Consider the following 14,051-nt stretch of genomic DNA (forward strand, 5'->3'; position numbering starts at 1 on the left):
GGGAACACTATGATCACCTGACAATGCATGTATGCAGCCACCACCAATAGAACCTTTGAAAACACTCTTGGAGCCAAGGAGAGATCAAACAGGAGTACCTGATACTGAAAATGATCCCGGCCTATGATAAAACACTGGAACATTCTGTGGGACAGGTATTGCTATATGGAAGTATGAATCTTGAAGGTCAAGGATCAAAAACCAATCCCCTGGATCTAGAGAAGGAATTATAGCTGTCAATCAACAGCCTGAACATTTGAGACCTCACAGATTTGTTTAGGAGTCTTCAATCTAAGATAGGTTTCCACCCTCTGCTTTTCTTCAGCATGAGGAAGCCTCTTCCCTATGCTGAGCATGGACCAGCTCTATCGCTCCTAAAGGAAGAAGGGAGTTTAGCTCCTGTCTTAGTATGAACTTGTGAGAAGTGTCCCTGAAGAGGGATAGGAAGGGGAATGAGAAGAGAGGAAGGTCAAATGGATGGCATAGCTTAATGATACTATTTCCAGCATCCATGTGTCCAAGGTGATATGCTCCCATACTTGCTGGAAATGGGAGAGCCAGTCCCCAGATGGGGGGGGTGGGGAGAAGGGGGGAGGAGAGGAGGGCAAACTGTTGTAGCTGAAAGGTTAAAGAGAGAGAGGAGGGTTCAAACCCTTGATCATACCATGAAAACTAGGAGATCTCTGCCAATTTCACAAAAAGAGGCTGAGACTCAGGCATGAGAATCCTGCCCAGATAGTATTTTTAGAGACTGCTCCCTTAGGGAAGTACCCAACTCCCAGTGAAGCCAGAGCTGGCCTCTAATATATATCAGTAATCTGAGTATTGAAAAATGTAAGTCAAGGGTAAAGTATTTTGTTCTGCAGTGGGTTGATAACCTGAGTGATGTGCAATTTCTTCCAAAGATCACAAATGAAAAGACAACACAGGGTTGAGAAATTCAGTGAAGACTGTGGCAAAAGGTAGGAAATAACTAAATTTGACGGAGACAAAGAAACTTACTGTTAATCAGTTACTACTCTAAACTCATGGAGATTTCAAAACGAACAAACTTTAGCAGCAAAATGGTAGTTACACTAGCAACTCACAATTTGCTAAGACTGGAATACAAGGGGTTCCATTACCAACAACTAACCCAATTCACAAGTGAAGAACTTCAGGAATTCTCTGAGACCCTATCCAACAGGCAGACCATGTCCCGAAAAAAAACAAACAAAAACAAAAAAAAATACCATAGCATATGTAAAAGTAGAATGAATTAAGAATGAATTATATTGAAATTATAATTCATTAAAGAAATGCTACTTGAAGGGTTTGTTGAAATACAGTTGTCAGGAAGAGAAACATTAAGGAGTGTGAGACAAGGGGTCCTCAAACTAATTAACTTAGAGCTCCTACTGAGCTAGGAGATTGGTAAACGTTAGTATGCAAATAAGATATGTATGTATATTTGTCAGTTTCTGCTTTCTTTTGTCTCTTATGTTAAATTGGCTTTGCTTAGCTGTATAAATAAGTTATCTTGAACCGCAGAGAAGGGCTCACATCTGGGTGCATTAGCAAGGCGCTTTGCTAATAAACAGAGTGGTCTGACAAATTATGTGAGTCCTGAATCTGACTTTGACAATTTGGAGGTTCCACCGAGATGGCAACCATCTTCACTGGGGCTGTGTGACTCCTGACTGTTCTTAGGACGGCCGTGGCAAGCTGGCACCTGGGCATTTGGCCCGAGCGGTCCTCCACCAGAACGGAAGGGTGCATGACCACAGTGAAGTCTACGCCATCGAACCTGTTGGTTCCCACTCTGTTCTGGTAGGGATCCCGGGATCTGACATCAGGAATCTGGTCAGGTAATTATTTCTGTGTTTGGTCCGGACTGAGGACTGTCTTGTCTCTGTGTCTATCCATCCTCCCTGTGGTGTGTTTGAGTCTGGGCGCTGTCTCCGTCCAGGGATCGGCTGACCAAAGGGTTCCTGTCCCCACGGTCTGAGTGAGTGAAATCTGCACAATTGCAGCCGCACCGCGCCTTGGGTAAAACCCTTGGTGTGAAAGCAACAGCGATTGAAGCAGTAGCCTGTGGGCTCCTTTTGTGTGTTGCACCGGGCATTGCTCTGACGAACCCGACTTTCCTTCTTGTGTGATTGGTGTGTAAAGTCCTTCTGTATGGGTAACCAGACGTCTAAGTCGGGACAGTTCCCTAAAGGAACGCCGGCTCAGTTTTATGTATTTTAGGAAGAGTCCAGACTCCTGTAAATTTCTGGAAAAATGGTCTAGGCTACGGGGGTCAGGTAAAGTGATTACTACCAGCACTACGCTTCTGTCCCCAGAAGCCTTTACAGCTATTCTGAGGGAAAATGGGCCCTTTCCCCACAGAAATGATCTATAAGGGACTGCTGCAGGCAGCAGGCAGAGAGAGAATCTGATCAAAATTGTTTGACTATTGGGTAATGTAATCAAAATCACTAAAGGATGTAAGGGTGTTCTACTGGAACTTAACTGCCTCAAATGTATAAAGGGAATGTAAGATGTTAAAAAAAAAAACAGAGCAGTGTGGAAGGGATGTTAAGGGAAAGAAAATGTGTATGTATCTGTCTGTCTGTGTGTAAATATGTAAAGTTCTAAGGACCAGTTGGTTGTTTTTGTTTTAAATAATGCCACTAAAAATCCATTTGACTCTTTAATTCAAAGTTGCAAAACTGACAGACCTTTTTGCTAGACACAGGTAATTAGTGTTGTTTGGCTTTGGGATTTGGCATTTAACCCTTAAAAGGTAACTCAGTGCTTTACAAAATTTAAAATGTTTTTAAGTTGTGGCTGCAGCAGGGCAGTCAAAATCAGGAGGATAAAAAAAAATATTCTGGATTCTTTTTGTTTGTTTGTTTTTGTAACAAAATAGCAGCTGAGAGTTGTAGTAAAAAATAAATAAATAAATAAATAAATAGAAGACAGTGCCCTTCCGAAGCAACAGCAGGGGTGAAGTGCACAAAACAAAAACAAAAAAAAACAATGTTAGAAACACTGAGTCTTAAAATGGCTCTGAGTAATCAGACTGTCACTTTGATAAAGGTACATGAAAACTCTGTAAGCAAAAAAAAGAAATAGTTACACCTTATGTAAAAATGGATCTGGATAATGTTATAGAAGTTAAACTATGGAAGGAATGTGCATTTGCCCCAGAACATGTGCAGGGTATATTGTAGAAGGGGCAAAAGAAATGCAAACATACCATGCTACTTAATTAAAATGCTATTAGGGCTCCAAAGGGAGCCACAATAGGTTGGGTTTTCTTTTTCACATTGCTGTGGGTTTTGGAAGCAGAAGTTAAAAGTAATCAAAACTCTGGTGAAAGTTGATTGTGTCCCTTTTAAGATAGAGTCTCTGAGCTGCTGATGGCTTTAAATCCAAAAGCAGGAAGTGTCTGTGAAAATGCAAATTACCTAAATGATAAAGGAAGGAAAGAACTAGCAGCACAAAGGAGCTGCAGATAAAGGACACACCTGGTCAGCAAACAAATTGTCTAAATAAAAGGCATGGTATAACAAGATAATTTTAATAAATTTAATGATAATAAGTATCCCTGTAACAACATATATTGTGTATGATTTTTGGAAAAACCCTTTAAGGTCATATGGTAATGATGCTTCTCAGTTATTACCTGTAAATAAAACTTAAAGCTTAACACAGCAGGAAAAACATTATAAACTTGGTCTGCTGCATAAGAAGGAAAACTCAGGGATTTAATGACTAAACAGTGGGATAATTTCCCCATAACCCTTAAAAGATACAAGCCATTGAAACCTGGCCTGCCTATAGAACAAAAACAGGAAAATGTGGGGGCAATTCCTGTTTTTCCTGCAATTAGCAAGGAAATCTGTAAAAGAAAGTGGTATTATTATTAAGCAATAATCTGTCCCCACCAGGGGGGTGGAAACTGTTTCTTTTGTTTTTAGACTCTACAAGCAAGCTGGCGCCAGCGGAAGAATAACTCAGAATACCATGGATCTATGTTTTGTGTTGTTTGTCTGTGGTGTTTGCCTTGTTGCTAGCATTGCTGTGTTTTAATGAACAGAAAACCTCATGACATGGGTGGGGGATGGCTTCAAAAGGCTGACCTCGCGGGGACGGGGGGAAGATGTGTATGGGAATGCAAAAGGCTAACTCAGGAGAATCCCAAAATTCAGTGGCCACTGTTAGGATCTTGGGACAAAGACCGAGTAGACGTCCTAAAAGACACTCAGCCAACCTAAAACTAAATTGGCAAAAGGAGAGGTTGATTGTTTCATGCAGTGGTGGGAAGAGGCAAATCATAGGTGGACAGAATCAAAACTTGCCTCTCTCAAAGATTCTGGCTTCTATCCCAGATGCAATTCATTTTACTGTTGTTGATTTGTACTCTTCTTTCTTTTGTGTCCTGGTTCACCCTGACTCCCAGTTCCTGTTTGCCTTTTCTTACAAGGGGCAACAGTACACATGGACCACACTGCCCCAGGGGTATACTGAAAGCCCGTCATATTTTTCCCAGGCATTATCCCGAGACCTTGCTGACCTTGTTTTCCCGTCCAGGTCCACACTAGTCCAATATGTAGATGATCTACTCCTCTGTTCTCCTTCATTGTCTGCCTCTGAAACTGACTCTTTAGTGCTCCTTACTGCCCTAGCAAATAAGGGTCACAAAGCTTCTCGCTCTAAACTACAACTCTGTCAAGCTTCTGGCACATACCTTGGCTTTCTCCTCTCCCAGGGTTCCCGTGCACTTTCTCTCACCCGCGTCCGAGCTATCCTTAGCTTTCCCCGACCCCGCTCCCCACGCCAGGTCCGAAAGTTTTTAGGCATGGCTGGATTTTGCAGACAATGGATTCCCCAAGATGCCTCCCTTGCAAACCCTCTCCAGGAAGTCACTCGATTCTCTGTGTCTGACCCCATGCCGTGGCCCCCTGAGGCCAATTCTGCCTTTTTTCCCCTCAAACAGGGGGCTTCTGCCCCTGCCTTAGGGCTGCCTGACTATTCTAAGCCTTTTACCCTTTTTTGCCACGAACAATCTGGGTGTGCACTTGGAGTTCTCACTCAGATGCACGGAGAAAAGAACCGCCCAGTGGCTTATTTCTCTGCCACTTTAGACCCTGTTGCCCAAGGCTTACCCCCCTGCCTGTGTGCTGTGGCTGCTGCAGCGCGCCTAGTCGAAATGTCTGATTCCCTTGTTCTCTGCTCTCCTCTTACCCTCCTGGTCCCTCACTGACCTCGCCCTGCTCCAAGACTCTGCCCCAGAAACCGAGAAAGAATCCTGGGTCGCCCAAGGTTGCTCTCTACATCCCGAATCCTTTTGGCGCTCGCCTACTGGCGCCTTTGTAGCCCCCTTTTCACTCTACCCATCTCTGGCCGCCCTGCTACACGGTGTTTCGCATGTCGGAAAGGAGGGGATGGTCTCTGCTGTAACTAAGACAGGATGGTGGGCCCCCCCATTTTAGCTCTTTTGCAGCCGGCCACTGTGCAACCTGTACCATTTGCCAAAGCCATAATACTGGTAAACCTGTAAAAGTGGCCCAGGGGTTCCAGGGCCTGCCTCAAGCACTGTTCTTGCACAAATGCCTAAGTGTCAACAATATGAATTTATATTGGTTATGGTATGTTTATTCTCCGGTTGGATTGAAGCCTTTCCTTGTCGCAAGACTGACTCGCTGTCTGTTGCCAAATGTTTGTTAAATCATATTATGCCTGCCAAGGGAATTCCTGCTACTCTGTCCAGTGATCGGGGTACACATTTTACTGGACAACTTGTTCAACACCTGGACCGTATATTGCATATCAAACACCTGTTGCACTGTCCCTACCACCCACAGAGTGCAGGTGCAGTTGAAAGACGAAATGGTGCACTTAAGAATAAGCTTGCTAAAATTTGTGACTCTACAGGATTAAGCTGGCCAGTAGCCTTACCATTAGCCCTTACGGACATGAGATCCACTCCTTCCCAAAGGCATAAATTAAGTCCCTTTGAAATTGTTATGGGACGCCCTATGCGAGCTATGACTACTATTACTCCTGTTCCAGATTTGAACTTGACTCACAGTGCGCTCCTTCAGAATTGCAAGGGACTAATACAAGCTGTAAGTCACTTCCATTCACAGGTTCGAGTCGCCTGGCCCACGGATCCCACCTCCGACGCTTGCCACAACCTCGAGCCAGGTGATTGGGTCTACGTACGGCGCCATCATTGAAAGCACACCTTGGAGCCCTGGTGGAAGGGTCCTCATCAGGTACTGCTTACTACACAGACGGCTGTTAAACTGTCTGGCATCTCAGCGTGGATACATGCTTCACAGTGTAAAAAGGCACCATCCCCAGAGAACCAATCACCACCTCAGGACAACACAGAGTCAATTTTGACTCCACAAGAAGACGTAGAGGAACAGTCTGCAATACCTTACAATCTACGCTCTCATAAGGGTTGCCAGAAGCAGACGCTGTTCCTCGACTGCTGGTATCTTACGGTCTGGGGAGACCACAATGACAATTATTTTATCCAGCAGCAGGTGTGGATAGCTCAGACCCTTAATATTTCTAATTGCTGGGTCTGCAGCCACATCCCAGCCCACTCTCAAACTGGTGTTCCTGTCCTGGCTATCCCACTCAAGTCCCCAGACCTCACTGGAGGGCCTCGTCCGTTTAACAAAATATGGAACAGCAATGACACTTGGGAAGCGGTGGGAATAAATGCAACTAAATGGATAAGTGTGGTGGAGGGAAAAGGTCATTGGTGTTGGGTGTGTAATGGGACAGGGCTGGATCAGGGGAAAAGCTGTTGCCTTCAGCATATTGTGGCCAATGGTGTATGGGATTATTCAAACAAAACTAAAAAGTGGCAGGCCGGGTATGGAGATATGAATTTTTTCTCAACCTGGGACCAAACAGAGAAATCAATCTCATGTTCCCCCTATAGTAACCTTAGTGAAAACAATACAATCTTTCAATGTCATGCAAATAATACCACTCCTCATAAGGAGAATTACCCTGTACCCTTTGGGGGATACTACTCCTCCTTTGCAAATACCTATATGACAAATGGGTGCAACCGACCCTTTCCGACCTTAATAGGCCATCATTGGGTGTGTGGGACCAGAGCTTATACCGAACTAACAGCTAATTGGTCAGGAACCTGTTATCCTGCCCTACTCTTCCCACAATTCCGAGTGCTAGGAACCTTCCCTCGAGAATGCCTCCGCATTTCAGGCAAAAAAGAAGGGACTTAACAGATGCCCAACGGTAAGTAAATAACATAAGCCCCTTAACCTGGGAAGAGGCCATTGGCAGTTCCTTTATACCATTAGGGGGAGTAATACACCATGCAAAAAGGCTCCTAAGGTTACAAGCAGTAGTTGAAATAATAGCAAATGAAACCGGAGAAAGTTTAAGAGCCCTGGCCAAAGAAACGGGCAATCCGACAGATGGCCCTCCAAAACCGTCAGGCATTGGACATAGTGCTGGAGGCAAAAGGAGGGACTTGTGCTCTCATTGGAAAAGACTGCTGTGTGTATATACCAGACAACACCAATGAGGTAATAGATCGTGCTAGCCACTTAGAACAAATCGCATATCTTCCCCACGAAGAGCCAAGTTCTTTATGGAAGTGGCTAAGTAACCTTTTCAATTTCTCTGGCATAGGAAAGTGGTTGTTTCAGGGAGCCCTAACTCTCCTGTTTGGAATCCTAATAATTTTTGTATGTTTTCAGTTACTTTCCTGTTGTATCCGAAATTGTGTCAGGCATGCTACACAGATAGCTGCCCCAAACCAGAGTGCTAATTTGATGATTTTAAATATCACTGATGAACAAAGAGATAAAGAACGATTGATATGTGGAACCCAGTCATTGTTGGTCATTGCGTAGCTTGACCAAAAGGAGGAACTGTAAAAGTAGAATGAATTAAGAATGAATTATATTGAAATTATAATTCATTAAAGAAATGCTACTTGAAGGGTTTGTTGAAATACAGTTGTCAGGAAGAGAAACATTAAGGAGTGTGAGACAAGGGGTCCTCAAACTAATTAACTTAGAGCTCCTACTGAGCTAGGAGATTGGTAAACGTAAGTATGCAAATAGGATATGTATGTATATTTGTCAGTTTCTGCTTTCTTTTGTCTCTTATGTTAAATTGGCTTTGCTTAGCTGTATAAATAAGTTATCTTGAACCGCAGAGAAGGGCTCACATCTGGGTGCATTAGCAAGGCGCTTTGCTAATAAACAGAGTGGTCTGACAAATTATGTGAGTCCTGAATCTGACTTTGACACATAATAGAATTGCCAAGAGAAGTGATCAGATGGGAAAGCTAAATGTGACAATAAGGATATGATGTAGTCCTGACAGATCTTAGAAATATATCAATAGAAACCTAGAGTGAGTTATGCTAGCAGTTGTGTCCTGAGAAACAAAAACAAGTAATATACAGACAGGACTGAATAAATTATAATACTAATTAAGTGACATTTAGAAAGTATTTTAAATGCTTTAATCAATTACATATGTGACTTCAATTCTTCTGACACTTAACTTAGAAGTAGCCAAAACAAAGAAAGAAAAAGAAGGCAAGCCAGTAAGCTAGTTATAAAGATCAGTATCATGTATGGAAGTGTCTACATTGTTAGGCAATATTATAATTTCTAGACAATTTTGTATTTATGCTCAGTTGTATAACTTTAAACTGAATTTCCCAGAGTAAAATTTGACACAAGGACAAGGTATTGTGCAAAATTACTAGGAGTTAAATTGTTCCAGCCTTTGTTCATATGGGCAGAATCTCTCAGAAGATATATGTTCTGTTAAGGAATGTTGTATACGAATTGTGTGTTAGTACAAAACAGTTCATGTCTCTACTACTTGTACTTTACAGTCTACTGACATGCAGAATAGTATTTAAATCAAACTAGGTGAGTATGGTAGGGTGATCCCAGAAAAGGTTAGTGTAGCTCGGAAGGGCTTAAGTAACCTGATAGGTCACACTTGTAGAAAAGTTAGGCCCGATTGTCAAGCACAGATTGAGGAGGAAGAGCAGCTGGGCAGGAGCAGATGGGACTGGTATGAGGCCAGGAAGTGTGGACAGAATGAGGCAGCAGTGTAGAAGGCTGCAGTCAACTTCTAGGATTAAAGAGGGAAAGGAGGAAAGATGGTGTGCGGCACTGATCACACCAACACAAAAATATTTTCCACTTCGCCAGATACGTGGCTCTAGTGGAGGGCCTCCTGCTGCCTAGCAGGACCTGTCTTACTTGATCTGAGCACAGAAGCTCCAGGGGGTTCAGCCATGAAGCTTCCAAGCTGTGAGGTGGAGGGACCGTAGGTTGGGATGACAGAGGCGACTGTGGTCCTGAGTGAGTAGGTCAGGGAGGAGAGGCAATGTGATTGTTACGTCCACTGACAGCTCCAGCAGCGTGGTGTACCAGTGCTGGCAAGGCCACGCTGGAGCTATCAGAATCACCTTTGCCCCCTCCCTGTGGACCTTGAGCAGGACTTTGTGCATGAGAGGGAATGGAGGAAAGGTGTAGAGCAGGCGACCTCTCCAGGGTAGCAGGAATACGTCGGTGAGGGAGCCCAGGCTGCAATCCTGGAGGGAGCACAACGATGGGCACTTCCTGCTGCAGCGGGTGGCGAACAGGTCAACCTGGGGAAACCCCCACCTTTGGAAGACGGGGTGTATGACGTGTGGTCGGAGAGACCACTCATGAGTGTGGAAGGACCTGCTGAGGCGGTCCACCAGCGTGTTCTGAATTCCTGGGAGAAAGGATGCCTCCAGGTGAATGGAGTGGGCTCTGCAGAACTCCCACAGTCGAAGGGCCTCCTGGCACAGGGGGGAGGAAGGGCTCCCCTGGCTTGTGGATGTAAAACATGGCTGTGGTGTTGTCCATTAGAACAGCTATGCAGCGGCCTTGCTGTTGGGCCTGGAAGGCTTGGCAATCAAGGCGCACCGCCTTTAGCTCCCTGATGTTGATACGAGTGGAGAGCTTGTTCTGAGACCACAGGCCCTGTGTCTGAAGGTTCCCCAGATGTGTCCCCCACCCCATAGCCAACGCATCTGTAACCAGGGACAAGGAAGGCTGGGGGCTGTGGAAGGGGACTCCTCCGCACACTGCTCAGGGGTTGAGCCAGCAGTGAAGGGAGGCAAGGACCTGTCCCAGCACTGTGACCACTGAATTCAAGTTGTGGTGCCATGGGGAGTAGACCAAGGCGAGCCATGCCTGCAATCGTCTGAGCAGGAGCCTGGCGTGCTGGGTCACGTAAGTGCAAGACACCATGTAGCTGAGGAGACTTGTGCACCCTCTTACTGCTGAAATTGGGAATTACTGAAGGCTTTGAATGATGTCTGTGATAGCTCGGAATCAGGACTCCGGTAGGAGGGCCTGTGCCTTAACGAATCTAACACTGCCCCAATGAATTCTATTCTCTGGGTCAGTTCCCAAGTCAACTTCCCCACGTTGAGGAGGAGACCCAGCCGTTTGAACGTACACCTGACCAGGTGGAGTTGGGACTGAACCTGTGCTCTGGTGCGGCCCCTGAGCAGCCAATTGTCAAGGTAGGGGTATACTTGCACCTGCCGTTGAAGGAGGAAGGCAGCCATGACTGACATGCACTTGGTGAACACTCGGGGGGCTGCTGAGAGGCTGAATGGAAGGGCCATGAACTGGTAATGTTCGTGGTTGACCACAAAGTGCAGGAAGCGTCTGTGCACCAGATGAATCACTATATGGAAGTACGCGTCCTTCATGCCAAGGGCAACAACCTCCTGGATCCAGGGAGGGGATAATGGTGCCTAGGGAGATCAAGCGGAACTTCAACACTACCATGAATTTGTTGAGCCCACGCAGGTCCAGGATGGGTCTGATACCCCCTTTGGCCTTGGGGATTAGGAAGTATCGGGACTAGAACCCCTTGCCCCTTAGCTCCTGCGGAACCTCCTCCACCGCTCCCCTGGCAAGGAGCACCTGCACCTCCTGTATGAGGAGTTGCTCGTGAGAAGGGACAGGGAAGGACGGTGGGAGGGCGTATGAGCAGAACTGGAGAGAGTATCCTGCTTCCACCATGCAGAGGACCCAGCGGTCCGAGGTTATTTGGGACCATGCACAGTAGAAGTGGGACAAATGATTCAAAAAGGGCAGGGAAGGATCCGGGGGTAAGTCTGGTATGCTGTCCTCGGGCAACCCTTCAAAGGCCTGCTTGGAACCCGATGATGGTTCGGTCAAGCCCCAGCCTTGTCCAGACAGGGGGTTGGAAGGCTTTTCTGCCGTTCCTTCCCCTCCGCTTGTAAAAGCCCTGCCTCAGCCAAGGAGGGTAGGAGTGCTGTTGCGGCTGCTGGGGCTTGAAGTCCTTCCTTTGGGTTGCCGGGATGTGCATACCCAAGAACTTCATGGTCACCCTCGAGTCCTTTAGGCAATGCAGCCGAGAGTCAATCTGTCCTGTGAACAGGCCTGCCCCGTCAAAGGGCAGGTCCTGCATTGTCTGTTGAATCTCAGACTGTAAGTCCAAGGCTTGTAACCAAGAGGTGGACCTCATGGCAATTCCAGAGGACAAGTTATGTGCTGCCGAGTCCACAGCGTCCAGTGAGGCCTGTAAAGAGGTCCGTGCCACTGCCTTTCCCTCCTCTACTATAGCCCCCAACTCCTCCCTGGACTCAGGTACCACAACCTCCTTGAACTTGAACATAGAATTCCAGGAGCTAAAGTTATATCGGTTTAGGATTGTCTGCTGGTTGGCAATCCTGAGCTGGAGCCCCCATAGAATACACCTTGCAGTCAAATAAGTCCAGTCGCATGGCCTCTTTGGATTTGGGTGCTGGGGCCTCCTTTCCCAGCCTCTTCCTCATTCACGGCTGCAACCACCGGAGAGCAGAGCTGCAGGTGCATGAAGAGACATTCATACCCCTTCAAGGGCATGAAGTACTTTCTCTCCACACCCTTGGCTGTAGGGGGGATGGAGGCCAGAGTCTGCCAGATAGTCTTGGCAGATGGTCCTGGAGGGCGCAGCTGTCTATGGGAAGTGGCCCAGATATGGAAGTGCCTGTGATGGCCTCGTCTGGGGAGGAGGACGAAGAGGCTAAGGGGGTAATAGGGTGCTCCCGATCCTCCTGTTCATCAGGAGCCCGATGACCTGCTTCGCTGTCCGCCTCTGGTTCAGGAACCGGAGTTGGAATTGGTTCAGAGGGGGCGCGGGGGCACGTGCCTCCTCAGCACCCGTAGGGGTGGGGCTGACTGGCTGAAGCCTCCAGCACCCTCAGTTCAGAGGCGGCCTACTGGGAGCCTTTAGACTGGTCGCCCTGGGCCAGGTGGTACACCCACGGGGTCCAGAATGGCCACTGAGCTTGTCCCTGCCACTGCGCCGGCCACGGCCCTGCCCCCACTTCAGGGCATCCATGGCCTGACCGGTGCCAGTCCCACTCTGAGTACTTAGAGCCTGTCTCCAATCCCAAGGAACAGGATTGGGACCACGAAGGCCAGGGTGGCACCGAGTGGAGCTGAGCCGGCAAGCGATGCCGCAAAGCTAGGGAGAGGTGTTGCGAGGCTGGGGAACGGTGCCGCAACGTGGAGTGGTGCTGTGACCTGGAATGGTACCACGACCTGGAGCTATGTGGGGATGGTGAGTGGCGCCAGGACCGGATCCAGGTCCAGGACCTGCTCCTCAAAGGCAACCAGCGAGCGGATCGTCATTGTGACCGGGAGCACTGGCGCAAACTGGCGCGGTGGCGCAAGTACATCGGCACTGCGATTATGACCAGCGCCATGACGGGGAGTGGTGCCGGGACTCGACCATCACTGGTTTGCCTCGAGATGGTGCCATATGCTGTGGTACCAGAGGCTTGGCACGGATCAATGAAGATGCTGTCATAGAGATTAGGTCCCTCGCGGCCACAAAGGTGTCTGGCAGCTGTATTTCCTCAGTGCTGTGGGTTGGGGAATCCAATGGCACCGGACTTGATGGCCCCCCTTGTGGAGCCAAAGTTGACGGTGCTGCTTCCACAGGCTTTGGCCCTGGGTGGGCCTCTCTGGGACACGCACCATTGGCTGGCTCCAGAGGAGTGGGTCTCAGGGACGGAGAGCCACTCCTCCCTTGCTTTTAGTGCCTCTTCTGTGCTGGGGAGCAGGAGCAGTGCCGGGTTGATGCCGCTGGTGTCACTGCTGGGGAGCAGCGGTGCCGCAGGTCTCCACCAGAGTCCATCCATGGTGCTGCTTTCGCCACCACTGCCGGGGCGCTGCGCACTGAAGAACTTGGTGCTGGGTTCTGCCGTGCCAAAGGAAGCTGAGGTCTAAGTGCTGCCTCCATAAGGAGCTGCTTAAGGAGGAATTCACACTCCTTTTTGGACCTAGGATGGGGACCGCTTTTTCTTGGGAGGGCTTTCTGCCCAAGTCCAAAGGATTCAAACCCCTTGCAAATCCTGCACCAATAGGCTTGGTGAGCCTCCCCCAGACACTTCAGACAAGAGTTGTGGGGGTCGCCCATTGGCATGGGCTTGGAGCAGGACTTGCAGGGTTTGAATCCTTTGGACTTGGTCAGAAAGCCCTCCCAAGAAAAAGCGGTCAGGATGGAGGGTAAACCCCCCAGTCCAACTGCTACTAACTCCAACAAAAATAAACTACAAGAACTAAAGAAAAGTTATAACAACTATAAAACAAGATAGAGAAACGTGGAGAACTCGCTAAGCAAGACGCCACAGTTCCAACAACCATCATGGGCAGTAAGAAGGAACTGAGGGGGCGCTGGGTTGGCAGGATCATAAATTGAGCACCATAAAGGTGCCACTCTCAGGGGCTCCACAGCCGACACAACGGGTGCTGCTATGGGAAAAACTTCCTGACAGTTGTGCACACATTGCGTGCACACCTAATTGGAATAGATATGAGGAATCACTTGAAGAACTATAGTAATCTGGCCTGAGAACCATCCCATGAAGGAGGAGCATCCTGATTCCCAGAGGAAGCCCTGTAACTCCTGAAGTGTCAGAAGGGTTGCAGCACAAACAAGGGACAAAAGGGGCCTTAGACCAGGTGGAGCTATTCCTCAGATGCAGCTGTAAGGAG

This window comes from Natator depressus, chromosome 6 (assembly GCF_965152275.1).
Source record: "Natator depressus isolate rNatDep1 chromosome 6, rNatDep2.hap1, whole genome shotgun sequence".
Lineage (NCBI taxonomy): Eukaryota > Metazoa > Chordata > Testudines > Cheloniidae > Natator > Natator depressus.